At 35.4% G+C, this 19,896-nt stretch overlaps 1 pseudogene; it reads right to left on the reverse strand.

Moving 5' to 3' along the window:
* Window positions 1–1,730: 1,730 nt before the first annotated feature.
* LOC149571441 (putative fructokinase-6, chloroplastic) overlaps window positions 1,731–19,896 on the reverse strand; it is a 166,456-nt pseudogene continuing 148,290 nt past the window's right edge.

The raw sequence follows: 19,896 nt of genomic DNA on the forward strand, positions 1-19,896 counted from the left end.
GCTGAAAGTTCTTGGTATGCCTGAGATGGTTTGAGTTTAACTTTGTGGAACTTTTGTTTGGGTTTGGGTTGTTCTAACATGAATTCTTTAATTTTCTTGGCTTTGAGAGATCTCGATTGTTCTACTTCAACTTGTTCAACTTCTAGAATAGGCAGTGACTACACTAAGTGTGCCCTAAGTTAGGATTAACCAAGTTTGGCAAGCATTCATTCAAAAAATAAAAAATCAAGCAATAGATAGAAACAACCAAATAGAAGTTTTTGATTTTTAGAATGTGATACTTGCGCTGAGGAGTGTGTATGTTTTACAAATGTTTCGATCAGTCACTTCAAACACATTAACATCCTAGATGGTTGTTTACAAGGCTGATAGTTGGTTTAGCTAGGGAGTCCTCAATATATGCAAGGTACGTGAGGCCCAAATTTATAGATGAAACCAAAAAGATGTCACACAGCCAAGAGGAGCGGTAACCCACTTCTCCTCTTTCACTTCTCAAGGGTATAAAGTTCCTTGAGGCTTAGCCCGAGTGACAAAATCTTGATCCCAAGAGAGGTGTCTTTCGATTCACCTCCTGATTCTTATACTCCGTCAAAACGCTGGAGTTGAGGTCATCCTAAGGGGTGATGAAATCCCCAAGCAGGCCTCCTAAAAAGAGAAACAAGGTTTTGGATCCTAATCTTATGCACCCAAGATGGCCTTGAGAGATGAAAAGGGGAGAGAAGACTTGGATGACCTTGGGCTAAAAGACAGGATTCTTTTACCAACTGACTCTTATGTGTGTTGATCTAGACTTTGCAAGCACTCATGTTTAAGAGACAATGTTCAATTCCAACTTTGAAAGGTGCCAACAAAGCAAAATCGAGTGAAGAATGAATACAAGAAGAGTTAGGGTCAACAAAAAAGTAAACCCGCACACCCGGAGGCCCTCCACGTCAAGTATCGATTAATTTCCTTTAAAGCATTCAAGAGTTGGTGTGATTTTATTTTAAGCCCAAAACAAAGATGTGTGAAACTCAATTGTCAAGTGCACACCCAGAGGCCCTCCACATCAATAGTTGTTCAATTTTAGTGCCCAAACTTGAAGCTTGATCGATTTAATCTAGAGTTTTGGTCATTTAAGAATTTTGATAAAGTTAAAGCGAACGTTCAAAGACCAATTGAGTGAGTTAGATTGTGGAACATTTAACAACTTTTTCAAGTAGACCTATCTCCATAAATGGCACTGAGATTGCAACCAATGGTTGAATTGATGGGTGATTAGAAAAGAGGTGAGTCTAAGGAACTACTCAAATTGATTTTCGCAAATTTGTATTTAACTTAACAAAGTTTCTTAAATGTCCAAAAATCAAACTTTGCCTAAATTGCATGTGGAAAAGAGATTTGTTTTGTTCAATTTTAAAAGCTCCAAATGAAGTGTTTGATATTGCAATGGTTAATTGATCCTTGGCATTCAAGATTGAGTTGTTTGTTTTAAGCAAGCATTCCAAAAAAAAAGTGTTTAATCATTCAAGTTCATTCCATGAAAAACCTAAAAAACATGATTAAATCTCGTTGCTCCAACCTACAATAAGACAAAAAAAAAAAAAAATTGATTAGTCAACCAAAATCTTAGAAAACGAAAGCTTAACTATGGGAAAAAAATATATAACTTTTTTTGTTGTTATTCCTATGCGTAAAAATGCTTAAAATGGTCTAAATCCTACGAAACCACTAAAAGTCAAATTTTGATTTTAAAACAGAATTGCAACAGAGACAGGTGAAGAAGACAGTTCATCAGGCGCAGACACCAAACTGCGGAGACACTGATCTACAGAGACACTAATCTGCAGAGACTACAGAGAAAGAGGCAGAGATGATAGATTAGGTTTGCAATGCAAAAGAAAAAGGAGACAAGCAGAGATGACAGTCTAGTGGTGACAGATTTGGCATTTGCACCTTCAAACTATCGTCTTCGCCAGCTACTTTGTCGTTTGCGCAACCAAATCAATGTCTCCGCAGTTTGGCATCTTCGCCTGGTTTTCTGCTGTCAGCGCCACCACTAGACTATCATCTGCACATTCTCAACTGTCATCTCCGCAAATCAGCATCTCTGCCAGCTACTCTGTTGTCTTCGCCAAATTACGGAGACAACACTACGCGAAAAAAGCTAAAAAATGCAAAAAAAATTCATAAATTTTTATATTTTTTGTTATTTTTGGATTTTTGAGGGTATGTCTTCTTCCTAAGTATATTCTTTAACCTACAAAAACAATCAAAACACCCTACAACTCACTCAAACAACAAGAAACATTAGATTGTTAGAAAAAATGACATATAGATAGAAATTGATGATTAAATGACCCATAGTGGGGTCCCACTAGGCGTACCAAAATGTATATGAGAAATATGTTAGCAAGTAATACTAATCTATCCAAAAACAAAAACATTAACTAGCATAAAAACCATAACATATATGAGAGACAAAGTGAAACCCTCAAATGAGAATATGAGCCATAAAATGGCTCTCCCAATGAGGATGGTCACTTGATTTAACGATGAGTCTAAGTAAAAGATTGGTATGTATGCTCAAGGCTTCTCAAAATAGCTTCAATGGAGATGGAAATGGCAAATTGGTAGCTTGAGAGCTCTCAATTTGGCATTATAAGGGTATGGTTGATGGCTTTTGGTTCTCAAACTAGCATTATAACTTTGGCTTAAAGGTTTTTGATGATATGGCTTTGGAGGGGATTCAATTTATAGGCTAAGGGCTTGAGGGATGGAGGGTTAAGATGCAAGGATAGATGAAAGCTTAAGGAGGGCTAGGATGCACTCAAAGGGGAGCACATGGATTGTGCTTGTTTAGTACAAATCAGGAAGTGGCACATGTCACAGGGTGAGTGGATGGAGGAAAGAGGGAGGATGAGTCAACAAAGGAGGCTCAAAGGATAATATCTTCATAAAGACCCTTCATTATGGCTTGTAAGAGCTTGTAAGAGCTTATAAGAGCTTGTAAGAGTCTTTATGGCTTTTGTAAGAGCATTCAAAGCATAGTGGTTGGGATATTTTGAGGGGAGTTGAGATTGTTGACTTTCCTTGGCTTAGGAAAGTCTTAAGCTTGCTTAGGGAATGTGACAACATTAGGGGGTGGATTAGGCTTGGGTTTAGGATTAGATTAGGGATGTTAGAGATTTGCAAGTGGATGGCATTCATGAGGGTGGGTGAGTTAGTGGTTAAGCTTGGTTAGTATGGTTGGATGGGGTGGATTAGGCTAAAAAGAGGGTTTAGGGATAAGTTAGGGGTTATTAGCTTTGAGGGTTTTATTTATCAAATAGATTTATTTAAAAAATGGGGATTTTGGAATTAGATAGAAGAATAGGATTTAATTGATAAATAATAGGTTATTTGATTTATCAATTAGGACTATAGATGATTAATTAAATTAATCAGCTAGGGATGGAAAAGGATTAATTAAATAAGAATTTAATTAATGATGCCTTTAGAGATGGTTAAATTAGATTACCAAAGTGGTGTAATCAAATTTAGGTGTCTACAGTGTGTACTACATACTAAATTTTTCTAATCATTGATCTATATGTAGTCTGGTCTACCTTCTTGGAATCAGCATTTTTAGAAAGCTTATGTCTAGTAGACATATGTGTTCCAACAGGTTTAGAATCCTCCATTCTAAATTTCTTCAATATCTCTTTGATGTATTTTGATTGACTTATGTAGATACCATCCTTCATCTATTGAATTTGCAAGCCAACAAAGAATTTAATCTCTCCAAACATTGGCATTTCAAATTCTTTACTTAGTTTCGCAAAAAAAAATTACACAAGTCATCATTTACAAAATAATGTATCATCCACAAAGATTTTAGTCAACACTATCTTCTTATCTAGTCCTTCCTTAATGTATAGGCCATTGTTATGATTGGTCCTTTGAAAACTAATCTTTATGAGATAATTATGTAATCTTTCATGTCAAGCTTTGGGGGCTTGTTTGATACCATACAAGACTTTGTGTAATCTAAAAACCATATCCCTATTGCTAAGATCTATGAAACCTTTTGATTGCTCAATGTAGACTTCCTCTTCTAAGATTCCATTCAAGAATGTTTGTTTCATATCCATCTGATATACATTGAATCCTTTATGTGTTGAATATGCAAGTAGTGTTCTAACACCTTTATCGGGACACAACCCAAGCACAGAATGGACACAACAAAAAAGGGGAAATTATATTAACTAAGAAAATAAGCTAGTACAAATAGTACAGAGAAAATAAACTTCAAAACATGCCCTAAGGGCTTACAATAGCATAAATGTGGAGATAATTTATCCTTTCAGTACCTCCTCTCAAACTCCACTCCAAACTGCCTTTTACAATGCTATAAATCTCCTTAAATAGATCCCAGAGGGTTAAGGACTAGGAGTACATTCTAGAAAGTGCTAGTAGGCATCCACTAACCAAATAGAAGGTTCCAAAAGCCGCATTAGAAGTTGACGCAAATCTAAAAGAATCCAGAAACGGTAACCAAACTTTTGGGAGGCATAACTTTTGAACCATGGCTCTGATTGACAAATAGTTTACATTTTTGGAAAGCTCTCGAAGTGCCCTATAGCCTTATGGAAAATATTTTCTCATCCCCCATTTTTTGGCCCTTTTCAAGGTCATTTAATGCCCCTAACCTGACTTTGAAGCATTCTTAGGAGGTCTCCACAACCCAAAAAACTGCAATAACTTTCAAACCATGGGGCCTTTTGACCTGATTCTTTTTCTAGAATGCTCTAAATTACAATTACATTCATCTAGCCAATTTACACCTCCTAATTCACCAAAATGATGGCTCAATTACATACTTTTATTTTTTCAAGATTTACATGAACACTAATAGTGGAACTGTGAGAGTTGGAACCTTTATTTGACCTAAATGGGTATCCAAAAATGAAAACACATGAAACAGAAACTAAGTCTAAGTATATATTTTTTTGGGTGACACAGGATTGCCCTTATACCTCTGGATGCTCTTGCATCAGAGACCCAAGGTAGATTGAAAAGTGACCCTATCACTTTATGAATGGTAGAGGAAATCCCAAATGGGAAACCTCAGCTACTGAAATCCAAGTTGATTCCTCGATCGATCGTCCTTTCCATTTGACCAAATACTCTTCATACTGCCTATTTTTGGTACTCCTACCCACACGATGATCTAGAATGACTTCTATCTCCTCCTTCTTAGAAGCAGGAATTGGACATGGCTCTAACACTGGCTCGTCATCTACACCATCATCATGATACTCTGTTAAGTCTGCAATGTTGAAAATAGGAGAAATGTGAATACCATTTGGCAGCTCCACTTCATATGCATTTCCTGAGTCATGTTTCTTCAAAATTTTGTAGGGGCCAAATTTCTTCATTTTCAACTTATTGTAATTATCGGCTGAAAATATTTCTTTTCGTAAGTGCACCATGACTAGATCCCCTACTTGGAATTCCTTATGTCTTCTCCTTTGATCAGCCCTAGATTTATACTTTTGATTTATCTTGGTAATGTGTGCTTGAACCTCCTCATGTAGTTGCTTGATATGTTTAGCAAATTCCTTAGCTTCAGCACTTGTCCTCTCCCCTTGATCTATCTTCCTCAGCTCTGGTGCAGTCCTTGGGCTACTCCCATATACAATTTGGAATGATGATTTTCCAGTACTCCTATTTATAGAGTTATTATAAGCAAACTCTGCCTATGGTAGAATCAAATCTCATCCCTTGGGCTTATCCCTGACTAAACATCTCAGCAAATTACCCAGACTTCTGTTTACCACTTCTGTTTGGCCGTCAGTCTGTGGGTGATGCGTGGAACTGAATTTCAAGTCTATTCTCAACTTTTTCCACAATGTCCTCCAGAAATACCCCACAAATTTAGTATCTCTATCAGAAACTATGCTCATTGGAAGACCATGTAGTCTTACCACCTCTTTGAAAAACAAGTCTGCAATATGGACAGCATCATGAGTTTTGTGGCATGGAATGAAATGTGCCATTTTGGAGAACCTATCAACCACCATGAATACTGAGTCATTACCCCTTTGTGTCCTTGGCAATCCAAGAACAAAATTCATACTTATATCCTCCCATGGCCTTGATGGAACAAGAAATGGCTGATATAGGCCAGTATTGTGACTAAACCCCTTGGCAACTTGACAAACCTGGAAACTCTGTACAAACTTCTTCACATCCTGTGAAATTTGAGGCCAAAAATAATGTTCTCTAAGAATGGAAATGGTCTTATCTCGACCAAAACATCCTGCCATCCCTCCACCATGTTTCTCCTTAATCAAATTTTCTCTCATGGAACTCCTTGGAATGCACAATTGACTACCCTAGAACAACATGCCATCCTGAGTCAAATAGTCTAACCACTTGGTTCTATCTACAGTGACAGGTTCTTTACAAGCTTTCCATGCTTCAGCAAAATCAGGATCCTCAGGGTACAAATTCTTGAGTTCATCAAACCCAACTAGTTCAACCTGCATTATTGTAAGCAACAATTGTCTCCTACTTAGTGCATCTACAACCCTGTTAGATTTTCCACTTGTATGCTTCAACACAAATGTATAGCTCTGCAAGAACTCTACCCACTTCATATGCCTCTGATTCAATTTACCTTGGCTATTTAGGTACTGTAATGCCTGATGATCAGTATACAAAACAAATTCCTTTGGCAATAAATAATGCCTCCATTTCTTTAAGGCCTGAACTATTGCATAGAACTCTTGATCATAAACAGAATACTTCTTCTTTGCATCATTCAATTTTTCACTAAAATATGCACTAGGCTTACCTTCTTGGCTTAATACAGCCCCAATAGCACTGCCACTGGCATCACAAGCCACCTGGAAAACCTTTCTAAAATTTGGAAGTGCCAACACAGGTTGTTCTGTTACCTTCTTCTTTAGCAATTCAAAACATCTCGCAACTGCTGCAATCCTTTTGAACTCTTTTCTTTCCCCTCTTATTGTATCGGTTAGGGGTGCACATATGCCACTAAAATTCTTAATAAACTTGCTATAAAAACTAACCAGACCATGAAATGATCTTACCTCAGTAGAAAACCTTGGAGTAGGCCATTCCAAGATGGCTTTTACATTCTCTGGATCCATTTTGAGACCTTCGGGTGATATAACAAACCCCAAATAGACTAACTCCCTTTTTGCAAAGATACACTTCTTAAGATTAATTAAAAATTTCTCTTCCCTTAGTCTTTCAAGGACACTACGAATATGTAGTAAATGTTCTTCCAAATTCTTGCTGAAAATTAAAATATCATCCAAATAAACAATAACAAATTTTCCCAAGAACTTCTTAAGTACCTCATTCATGAGCTGCATGAAGGTGCTTGGGGCGTTCGTCAATCCAAAGGGCATGAATAACCACTCATAAAGACCCTCCTTGGTCTTGAAGGCTATTTTCCACTCATCTCCTTCTCAAATCTGTATCTGATGATAGCCACTCTTGAGATCTATCTTTTTGAAGTACTGAGCTCCACTCAAGCAGTCCATAAGATCATCCATCCTTGGTAAAGGAAACTAGTACTTGATGGTTATCCTATTTATAGCTTGAAAATTTGTACACATCCTCCACTATCCATCATTCTTTGGTGCGAGTACTGGAGGTACTGCACATTGACTCAAGCTCTCTCGAATCAAGCCCTTCCTCAACAGCTCCTGAACCTCTCTATTTAGCTCCTCTTTTTTAGTAGGAGTCATCCTATGAGCAGCCTTGTTAGGCAAACTAGCTCCTAGAATCAGATCTATCTGATGACTAATTTGCCTTACTGGTGGCAATCCATCTTAAACATTATCAGAGATAATATCTCCAAACTCCCCTAGTAAATCTAAAACTTCAAGTGGTATTTCACTACTACCTTCTTTATCTTTCCTAGGAATCAAAGCATGGCACATATGCTGATGTTTCATGCCATCTAAAAACTTCCTTTCATCAACAAGACAAATCCTAGCACTACTACATACCTTTTCACCTTCCTTTTTCATGGGCTTCAATTTGTGGTGAACTCCATCCTTTGTCAGAGAGTATATGTTTGCATGCCCATCATGTAATTAATGTCTATTAAACTGCCATGGTCTACCCAACAATAGATGGCAAACATCCATCGAAATAACATCACAGAGAACTTCATCATGGTAACTCCTAATTTTGAATTTCACTAAACATTGTTCACTTACTAGGACCTTATGATCATCTTTTACCCAAGCAATCTGATAGGGCTGGGGATGTTTCTCCCTCTTGAGCTTTAGCTTAGAGACCATCTCTTCTGATACCAAGTTATCAGTGCTACCACAATCAATGATCACATCACAACATTTATCCTCACACTTGCATCTGGTACGAAACAAACTCCTTCGTTGTCTTGGTTCAATCTCACCACTTAGTAGGACTCTTTCATTTACCAAGGTCTCTCCTCTTTCTATATCCTCTAAATGTGATGATTGTTCATCCTCATCCACATGAGCAACCCTAGCTTGGCCTTCAGCTCTCCAATCTGTCCTTCCTTGTCGTTGAGGGCATTCAAAGGCATGATGACCTTCTTCATTGCAATGGAAACAGGTACCACAGAAGCCTCCTCTTCCTTGTCCATGTCCTCTACCTCTTCCTCTCTGATTTCCAAAGTCTTGATCATGGGAGTGGTTGAAACCCTCATTCCTCTGGTTCTTGCTAGTACCCACATCCTCATTTTTCTTTTGGGTTTCATTGCCGCCTCCAGATGATCTACCAATTCCCCTTCCTCCCTGACTGCTCCCTCTTTGTCTTCCTTCAAACCTTTTATTTAGCTTCTCTTCAACTTGTAGGGCAAATTGGTATGCCTCTTCAACGTTGGTCATTCTTACCAGACTTAATTCCTCCTAGATGCTAGGTCGCAACCCACTGATATAACGAGCAACCTTATCCTTATTTGCTTCTGTATGCCCCACTCTAATCAAGAGTCAGTAAAATTCCTCTGTATATTCTTGGACTGATCTTCCTGCCTTCTTTAACCCATGCAGCTTCTTAAACAAATCAAGCTCGTAGTCTACAGGAATGAACTGCTTCTTCAATTTGTCCACAATGCGATCCCATCTTGTGATCTTCTCCTTTCCTCTTCTATTTCTTTCCAATTGAACCTCTTGCCACCAGATTTTGGCATGGCCTTTTAGTTTGGCCTTTCCAAACTTAACCCTATCTGGGTCCTTGATATCCTCATACTCAAAGTATTCTTCCAGTTCATTGATCCAATCAATCAACTCATCTGGTTTTAGATTTCCTAAAAATACACCCACTTCAATTGTGGGTCTTTTCCCAAACTTAGTAATGACCCTAAAAAGCCTTTCCTTTGCATGATTCAGAACTTCCCCATCAAATTCCCCTTCTAGTCCCATTTTTTCTTCTTCATTTTCATCTTGACTGTCGTCACCTGTGGCAACATTTGCTCCTCTACAGAGCTCCTCTTGCAATGCCTGTACCTGCCTTTGGAGGGCTCTAACCTCCTTAGGATTAATAGCTCTGGCCCTTCTGCCATGCTCTCTTCATGGAGGCATCTTCTAACTCAAACCCACAACCACACAGTCCTGGTGCAAACTGCCTCACAGTTGACGCTCTATCTACACACTCAAGAAAACCAGCTCTGATACCACTTGATGAGGACACAACCCAAGCACAGAATGGACACAACAGAAAAGGGGAAATTATATTAATTGATAAAATAAGCTAGTACAAATAGTACAGAGAAAATAAACTTCAAAACATGCCCTAAGGGCTTACAATAGCATAAATCTGGAGATAATTTCTCCTTTCAATACCTCCTCTCAAACTCCACTCCGAACTGCCTTTTACAATGCCAGAAATCTCCTTAAATAGACCCCAGAAGGTTAAGGACTAGGAGTACATTCTAGAAAGAGCTAGTAAGAATCCACTGACCAAATAGAAGGTTCCAGAAGCTATCTTAGAAGTTGATGTAAATCTAGAAGAATCCATAAACAGTAATCAAACTTTTGGGAGGCATAACTTTTAAACCGTGGCTCCGATTGGCAAACCATTTACAATTTTGGAAAGCTCTCGAAGTTCTCTATAGCCCTATGGACAAGATTTTCTTGTCCCCCATTTTTTGGCCCTTTTTGAGGTCATTTAATGCCCCTAACTTGACTTTGAAGCATTCTTAGGAGGTCTCCACAACCCAAAAAATTGCAATAACTTTCAAACCGTGGGGCCTTTTGACCTGATTCTTTTTCTAGAATGCTCTAAATTACAATTACATTCATCTAGCCAATTTACACCTCTTAGTTCACCAAATAAATGGCTCAATTACATACTCCTATTTTTTTGAGATTTACACGAACACTGATAGTGGAACTGTGAGAGTTAGAACCTTTATTTGACCCAAATGGGTATCCAAAAATGAAAACACATGAAATAGAAACTAAGTCTAAGTATATATTTTTTTGGGTGACACAGGATTGCCCTTATACCTCTGGATGCTCTTGCATCACACCTTCTAGTCTTGCAATAGGATAAAAAGTCTCTTCATAATCAATACCTTATTCTTGAGCATAACCCTTGCAAACTAACCTTTCATTTTTTATTGGAACTTCCCCATTTTCATTCAACTTATTTCTAAATACCCACTTTGTTGAACTAGGAATTCTGAGGACTCTGTTGGTGAAGATTGCTAACTACCAATTGTATCTGGTAAGGTATCAAGTTCATAATAAATAAATTTTCTATAATATTTATGTTCTTTCCTTGTTTTTTCTTTAGTGTCTTCTAAAAACTCATTAATCTTTATATGTGCACTTTCTATAATTTTGTGAGTAAATAGATTCAAACATTTTAATGCTTTGCTATTATTGGAGTACCCTAGGAATATGCCTTCATCACTCTTCACATAAAATTTTCCTTTTCATGACTCCTTCAAGATATAAAATTTTCTTCTAAATACTTTAAAATAAAAAGCGTTAGGTTTATAGCCATTCCATAATTCATAAGGTGTTTGATCTAAGTCCTTCTTCAACTAAACTTGGTTCAAGGTATGACCTATTGTGCTAATTTCCTCCTTCCAATATTTGATAGTAACATTCTTCTCTATCATTAGTGTCCTTGCACAAGCAATAATCAATCTATTCCTTCTTTTTGCTATGTCATTCTACAGAGAAGTACCAGGTGCATATACCTATCTTTTGATTCCTCTTTCATTGCTGAAATCATTGAAATTCATTTGAGATGAATTCACCTCCTCTATCTAACCTTAAACATTTTAGTTTGTTTCCTATTTCTTTCTCAACTCTAGCCAGATACCATTTGATATTTTGAAAAGCTTTTGATTTATCATTCAAATACATCAATATCATCATTCTATAATAATCATCAACAAACAAAATAAAGTACTTATCTCTACAGTATATCTATATGCCAATAGGTCCACAGAGGTAAAATAGATTACCTCTTTTTTAATTGACAATCCCAACTAGATTTCCTTTTCCATCTAGCAACTTGTCTTTCCTATTCATGAATTCTTCCTTGAATCCAATATTTTTCAACTATGCCAAACTAAGTATATTATGCTTTAGTCCTTCAACCCAATAAAAATTGTCACATCTGAGTTCATTGGTTAGTGCAATACAACCTTTTCCTTTCACATAACAATGTTGATCATTACCAAATCTGACACTCCCAACATTATAGTGTTATAAGTGCTCAAATTTATATTTATGACCAGTCATGTGGTGAGAACAACCAATATCAATAATCCATGTATCATTATTAATAATATGATAAATGAGGGTCATCTTATCATTTTCATCATCTGATTCATCCTTAACAACAATATAAACCATTTCATCTTCACCAATAATATCAGAATCTTTAGCCATGTAACAATATTTCTTACCTTTATCCTTGTAGTCTTTGTAATTTTGAAATCTTTCTTTCCTTTGTACTTTTCATACTTATTTTCTTCTTTGGCTTCTTTATTTGGACACCTTGCATCAATGTGACCAACTTATTCACAAGAAAAATAGATCAAAGGTATTTTACCTTTGTATTTTCCTTTGCCTTTGGGGAATCTTCTTATAAGAAATTTTTCAATTTTTGGAAATATGGATGGAGTAATTGAGAGGGGGGTGAATTAGTTACCACAAAAAAAAATCCACAGATCCCTTAGATGTCTGATAAAACTAGTTACTGTTATCACTCGATAAACATACAAAAATTTGTTGTAACTATATAAATGCAGTGTTTGTTAACTTATACTGATCTTTAAACATTCATAGTAATTAACATGCAAGCATAAAAGAAATAACATGAACACATGAGACACAAAATTTAACATGGAAACCCAATATGGGAAAAACCACCAAGTAACTAGCTACTAATTTTCACTATTCTGAAGTGAGCCCTATTAGGAGCCAACCTGGTTAAAGGTTATAATACACACTATTAGGTGTGACCTTTTTAGAGGATTTAATCATCCTATTAGGAGTGGCCTTGCTAGAGGTCTTTAGAAAAATTCAATGAAACTGTCACGTTGTTAAGAGATTTAGGAATCACTACTACAATGGTGAGAAAGTAACAATGAAATGACCTAAATGAGATGTAACTAAATTTTCTAAATATAGATCTCTATTCTACTTCAATAGATCCTCTCTGATCAAATAAATTTTTTTTGCTTTTAAAGGATATTTGACCATCCTTCAAAGTTCTTCCTCTTCAAACAATCAATACACTTGCATACTCACTCATTACACTTTAGAATTCCAACATGACCTTTCATATATACCATTTAGATTATCAAGTTAACTTATTTACAACTTACAATCACCAATAATCATTACCTCAATCGGCTACAATCATTACTTCAAATAATTAAACTTTATTTATCAAAAAAATAAAATTCTTCATTGGCCGACCCTACTCGATAAACACTATTCCAAAAATGATTTTTTGCGTTAACCAATAGAAGCTTGGTTAACACTGTGAACCCTACAAAATCCTTTGGAGACCAAGTGAACTCAGTAAACACTAACTTTCCTTCTTTAACCATGTGAGCTTGATTAACACTGCTTTCTTCCTCATTTTCCTTTGATGCCTGAGTGAGCTCAGTAGATACTATCTACATAGAGTAATTTCTAAGAATGCTCAGTAGATGTTGTAAGTCACCTTGCTGACCAACTGATCTCAGTAGACACTAAAAATTGATTTGCTGACCAACTAAGCTTGCTAGATACTGAGAATTGCTTTGCTGACTAACTAAGCTTGGTAGACACTGATTGATAACTAATATGACATTTGTGTAACATCAAGGACAACAAACAATTAGACAATTTTATCCAACAATATCCCTCTTTGGCATTGATTGAAACACAACATGTCATAGCATAATGAAATTTGAAAACAAGTCTTTCTTAGATAGAAAATTTTCTCCCTCTTAGATTTCATGCCGCAAAATTCTCTAATGTAGTAATCTCCCTTTGTAAATAAATTACATAGCTTCTTCTAGAAACAGTAAACTCTCCCACAAAAAAAATCAAATTTCAAAAAAGATATGATAGTAAACTCTCCCTTTTTGACAACACATGCCAAATACAACACATACCAAATGAGTATCAATGTACCTTAAGTATTGATTCATATGCAATGTTCCCATGACTATGCTGCATCAACTGATAGATTTTCAACTTAGTTCCTGTTGATGCATCACTAAAAATTTATTTTAGTGAGCTTGAGATAGGGGAATGACCCCTAACTTACCTCTTAGATACAAGAATACATCCTTAGGTAATGGCTTGGTGAATATGTATGCAATCTATTCTTTTGTATATACATATTCCAATCTAATCTCCTTGTCCTACACCATTTCTCTGACAAAGTGGTACTTTATTGCAATGTTCTTGGTTTTGGAATGCATTACTGGATTCTTTGATATATTGATTGCACTTGTTTTATCACAAAAAATAACAACTAGTTCTTTGATTTCAACCTTCATGCCTTCCAATAACTACTTAAACCAAATAATATTAGAATATTTCACTATTGTTGCAACATACTATGCTTCTGCTATAGATTGGAATGTGCAATTTTACTTTTTGCTTGTCCAAGATACCAACCTTTTGCCAAGAAAGAATGCTCCACCACTTGTACTTTTTTTATCATCAATATTTCCTGCCCAATCAACATCAGTAAACACTTTTAAGTCCAAATTTCCTCCAAGTTTATACCACAATCCATAATCTTCAGTGCCTTTCAAGTATCTCAAGATCCTTTTGCCATCATGTGATTTTCTCTAGTTTTTTCTAAAAATCTTGCCACTATACCAACTGCAAGAGCAATATCATGCCCTGTATGACCTACATACTGTAATTTTCCAATCATTGATCTGTATAAGGTTTGATCTACCTCTTTTGAATCATCATCTGTGGTAAGCTTTAGTCCAATACACATGGGAGTTCCAACTGGTTTTAAATCTTTTATACCAAACTTCTTCAATATCTCCTTGATATACTTAGCCTGAGTGATGTAGATACCATTCTTGCTTTGTTGAATCTAAAGACCAACAAAGAACTTAATCTCACCAAACATAGAAATTTCAAATTCTTTGTTCATTTGCTCTAAAAATTCTTTGCATTGATCATCATTCCATATAAACAAGGTGTCATCCACAAATATTTCTACCAAAATAATCTTCTTATTTGGTCCTTCCTTGCTGTACAAGCTATGGTTATCTTTAGTTCTCTCGAAACCAATCTGAATAAGGTAGTTATGCAATCTTTCATACCATGCTCTAGGGGCTTGTTTCAAACCATACAATACTTTGTGTAATTTTCAGACCATGTCCTTTTTTTCTGGATCAACAAACCTTTAGGTTGTTCAATGTAGACTTCTTCATCAAGAATACCATTGAGAAATGTTGATTTAATATCCATCTGATATACATTAAATTCTTTATGTGTAGCATATGCAAGTAAGGTCCTGACACCTTCCAATCTGGCAAGAGGGAAAAAAATCTCACCATAATCAATTCCTTCTTCTTGAGAGTAGCCTTTACATACCAATCTAGCTTTATTTCTTGATACTTTACCATCTTCATTCAACTTATTCTTGAATACCCATTTTGTTCCAATCACATTTTTATCTTTAGGCCTAGGTACAAGAGTTCAAGTTTTGTTCTTCTCTATTTTTTCTGTCTCTTCATTCATAGCCTCAATCCAACTTTCATTTTCCAATGCATATTTGACATTTCTAAGTTCAAAATCAGCAAGTAAAAAAGTTCTTTTTAGCTTACTTCTTGTCACAGTACCTTGTAATTTGTCTCCAATAATATGATCTAGTGCATGATGCCTTCTAACATACTTGGCCAATATAGGTTCCTTTCCTCTTGAATGAATTGCATTGTCATCCTCTTGAACTTCAACTTTAGGTTTTGGCTACTTGTACTCAGTAGGAATTGGCTTGGTAGCTTTAGAATGTGACTCAGGTTCCTATGACTCAGTTTGAACTTCTTGCAACTCAGTGACTGAGGAAGACTCAAGAGTAGAAGTTTCTAGATTGACAGATGTGTTTGGTAATATATCAAGTTCAATGAAAACAAATCTCCTATAATCTTCTAGTTCCCTTTTTCTTTTTTCTTCAGTCCTTTCTACAAACTTGTCAACTTTCACATGTGCACTTTTTATGATTTTATGAGTAGAAAAATTAAAACATCTATATGCCTTACTCTTGCAAGAATATCCTAAAAGTATACCTTCATCACCTTTCACGTCAAATTTTTCTTTTATAGATTCTTTCAATATGTAACATTTACTTTCAAATACTTTCAGGTAACTTACATTAGGTTTATAGCCATACCATAACTCATAGGAGGTTTTGAATGAGTCCTTCTTTAGTTGTACTCGGTTTAAGGTATGAATTGTAGTGTTAATAGCTTCCTTCCAATATTTGATAACGATGTTCTTTTCAATCATTAGAGTCCTTGCAGAACCCATGATAGATCTATTCATCCTTTTAGCTATTCCATTCTACTCAAGAGTTCTAGGAGCTAATATATCTCTTTTGATTCCTCTTTCAATCAAAAGTTATTGAATTCATGGGAGATGAATTCACCACCTCTGTGTAATCTCAATCATTTCAATCCTTTCCCTATTTCCTTTTCTACTCTAGCCAAATACCATTTGAACTTCTGAAATGCTTCTAACTTCTCTCTCAGATACACTAAAGTCATCATTCTAGAGTAGTCATCAACAAAAATAATAAAGAACTTTTCTCTAGTATAGATCTCAATTCCAATAGCTCCACATAAATCACTATGCACAATTTCCAAAATAACTTTAGACTGATAGTTTTTACTTTTAAAGCTAGTCTTTCACATCTTGCCAATCTAAAAATTCTTGCATAGACCAACATTAGGTTTTTTTGTACTAGGAATGCCTCTTACTTTCCTAAATTTTCTTATCTTTACCATGTTATCAAAATTCACATGACATAACCTTCTATGCCATAACCAACTTTCTTCAACTTGAGCAATAAAACATGAGCACTCACTAAGATCAAGATAAAACAAGTTACCTTTTGTTTGTTTGCCTGATCCAATTAGCTTTCCTTTGTCATCCAGCAGTCTTGCCTTTCCACGCATGAATTCCACCTTGAATCCAATATTGATTAGTTGTGCCACACTCAAAAAATTATGTTTTAGTCCTTCAACCCAATAGGCATTATCACATACAAGTTCTTTGGTTAATGAGATTTGGCCTCTTCCTTTTATGTAACAAGGTTCATTATTTCCAAATTTTACGCTACCACCATCATAGTCTTCAAAATGTTCAAACTTTGTTTTGTCATGAGTCATATGATGTGAACAACCACTGTCTATAATCCATGTATCATTTTTTCTCACATGAGAGATAAGTGCCATTTTATCTTTTTCATCATTATTAGATTCATATTTCATAGCAATGTAAACAATTTCATCGTTACTATTATCAGAATCCTAAGAGTCCTTAGCCATAAAACATGTCTTCTTACCTTTTTCCTTGAATGATTTGAATTCTTTCTTGTCATTTCACTTATGACCTTTCTTCTCATCCTTGGTTTTCTTGTTTGGGCACCTAGTTGCAATATGACCAATTTCCTCACATCAAAAATAGATTAGGGGAACTCTACCTTTGTATTATTCTCTACCTCTAGAATATTTCCTTGCAAGTAGAGCTTCAACAACTTCAAGATCACTATCAAAAATTTCCTCTGATTCTTCTTCACTCTTTGACTATGAATCCTTTATCTTCTTGCCTTTTTCTTTAAGTTAAAGCTTGGCTTCAAATGTAGATTCAATATTCTTGGAAGCTAAAACATAATTGTCATAGTTATCTAGCTCAAAGGCTATCAGTCTCCGTACTATGGCATCCAAATTTATCTTATGATTTGCTTCACATCTTCTTTCTTGAATTGTAGATACTCTAACTGCATAAATGGGAAGCAATGTTTTAAGAACTTTACTTACAACTATTTCTTCCTTGATCTCCTCTAGAAGCTTTGATTGCACTGACACTTGCTTTGACCCTTTCAACATATTTGGCAATGTTTTCATCCTCTCCCATTCTCACCTGATCAAGTTGTCCTCTTAGACTTTCTACTTTGGCTCTCCTCACATTGTCATCAGCTCCATAGATATCCTTTAGCTTGTTCCACATAGAAAAGGTAGTTTTGCAATCCTTGATATCATCAAATTCTTCATAGCTTAGATTAGATGCAATGTCTATCATCATAGTGTTATGAGTCTTCTTCTCAGCAATGCCATTAACAAATAATATTCTAGAAGGAGCTGTATATTCTTCATCAAGATATTTCAATCATCTATCTCTAGTGGAAGCTAGATGAAGTCTCATCAGTCCCTACAATGCTAAGAAGTTATTCCTGTTAAGCCTTGGAATTTCTTTCTTGTAAGACATCCTAATCTTTAGCTTAGGTCCTTGAATCCTTTCTTGCAAGCACCAAAAAGCTCTAATACCAATTGTTGGAAATATAGATAGAGTAATTGAGGGGGGTGGGGAGGCTGGGTGAATCAGTTACTAGAAAAACAAATCCATAGATCCCTTAGATGTCTGATAAAACTAGTTACTTTTGTCACTTGGTAAACATATAAAAAAATTATGTAACTCGATAAATGTAGTGTATGTTAACTTATTACTGATCTTTAAACATTCACAATGATTAACATGCAAGCATAAAAGAAATAACATGAATACATGAGACACCAAATTTAACATGGAAATCCAATATGGGAAAAACCACCAAGTAACTAGCTATTGATTTTCACTGTTCTAAAGTGAGCCCTGTTAGGAGCCAACCTAGTTAAAGGTTACAATAAACATTGTTGGGTGTGACCTTGTTAGAGGATTTAATCATCCTGTTAAGAGTGGCCTTGCTAGAGGTCTTTAGAAAAATTCAATAGAATTTTCACCTTGTTAGAGTATTTACAAATGGTTGTTTAGACCAACTCTATTAAGAGATTTAGGAATCACTACTACAATGGTGAGAAAGTAATAATGAAATGACTTGAATAAGATGCAACTAAATTTGTTGAATACAAATCTTTTTTCTACATCAATAGATCTGCTTTGATTGAATAAAACTTTTTTTCTCCTTAAGGATATCTAACCATCCTTCAAAGTTCGCTCACACTTTCCTCTTCAAACAATCAATACACTTGCATACTCGCTCATTACACTTTAGAATTCTAACATGACCTTTCATATATACCATTTACATTATCAAGTTAGCTCATTTACAGCTTACAATCACCAATAATCATTACCTCAGTCAGCTAAAATCATTACTTGAAATAATTAAACTTTATTTCTCAAAACAACAAAATCCTTCATTGGTTGACCCTACTCGGTAAACACTGTTCTAGAAATGACTTCCTGTGTTAACCAATAGAAGCTTGATTAACACTATGAACCCTACAAAATCCTTTGGAGACCAAGTGAACTCAGTAAACACTAACTTTCCTTCATTAACAATGTGAGCTTGGTTAACATTGTTTTCTTCCTCATTTTCCTTCAATGCTCGAGTGAGCTCGGTAGATATTTTCTACATGGAGTAATTTCTAGGAATGTTTAGTAGATGTTGTAAGTCATCTTGCTGACCAACTGAGCCAGGTAGACACTAAGAATTTCTTTGCTGACCAAATGAGCTCGGTAGACATTGAAAATTTCTTTTCTAATCAACTAAGCTCAATAGACATTGAGAATTGCTTTGTTGACCAACTAAGCTTAGTAGACACTGACTAATAACTAATATGACATTTGTGTAACATCAAAGACAACACATAATTAGACAATTGTATCCAACATCAATGACGTCAAGATCATCATTAGAACCATCTTCATCTTCACTATTAGACATTTTTGTTTTAGATTTTGTAGCTTTCCTTTTGAGTGATAATTTATCTTGAAATGTAGACTCAATATTACTAGAGTTAGGAATATAGTTGTCAAAGTTATATAACTCAAAGGCTATCAACCTTCCCACTAGTGCATCCAAAGTTATATCATTCTTAGGATGTCATCTCATTTATTGAATAGCTAAAACTCTAATTGAATAAATAGGAAGAAGAGTTCTAAGTACCTTGTTGACTACTATTACATCATCAATTTTCCAACCTGAGGAATTGATTTCACTCTCACTAACTTTGATTCTTTCACTTTATTTTGCAATGTTTGCATCTTCTTTTATCTTCATTTGATCAAACTGACCTCTTAGACTTTTTTCCTTAGCTATCCTTACATTTTCATCACCTCCATAGATATCATTTTCCTTGTTCCACATTTCATGAGTAGTAGCACAATCTTTGATTTTATCAAATTCAACATAATT

This window comes from Cupressus sempervirens, chromosome 2 (assembly GCF_028749045.1).
Source record: "Cupressus sempervirens isolate cs-2001-9-10 chromosome 2, ASM2874904v1, whole genome shotgun sequence".
In the NCBI taxonomy this organism is placed as follows: Eukaryota; Viridiplantae; Streptophyta; class Pinopsida; order Cupressales; family Cupressaceae; genus Cupressus; species Cupressus sempervirens.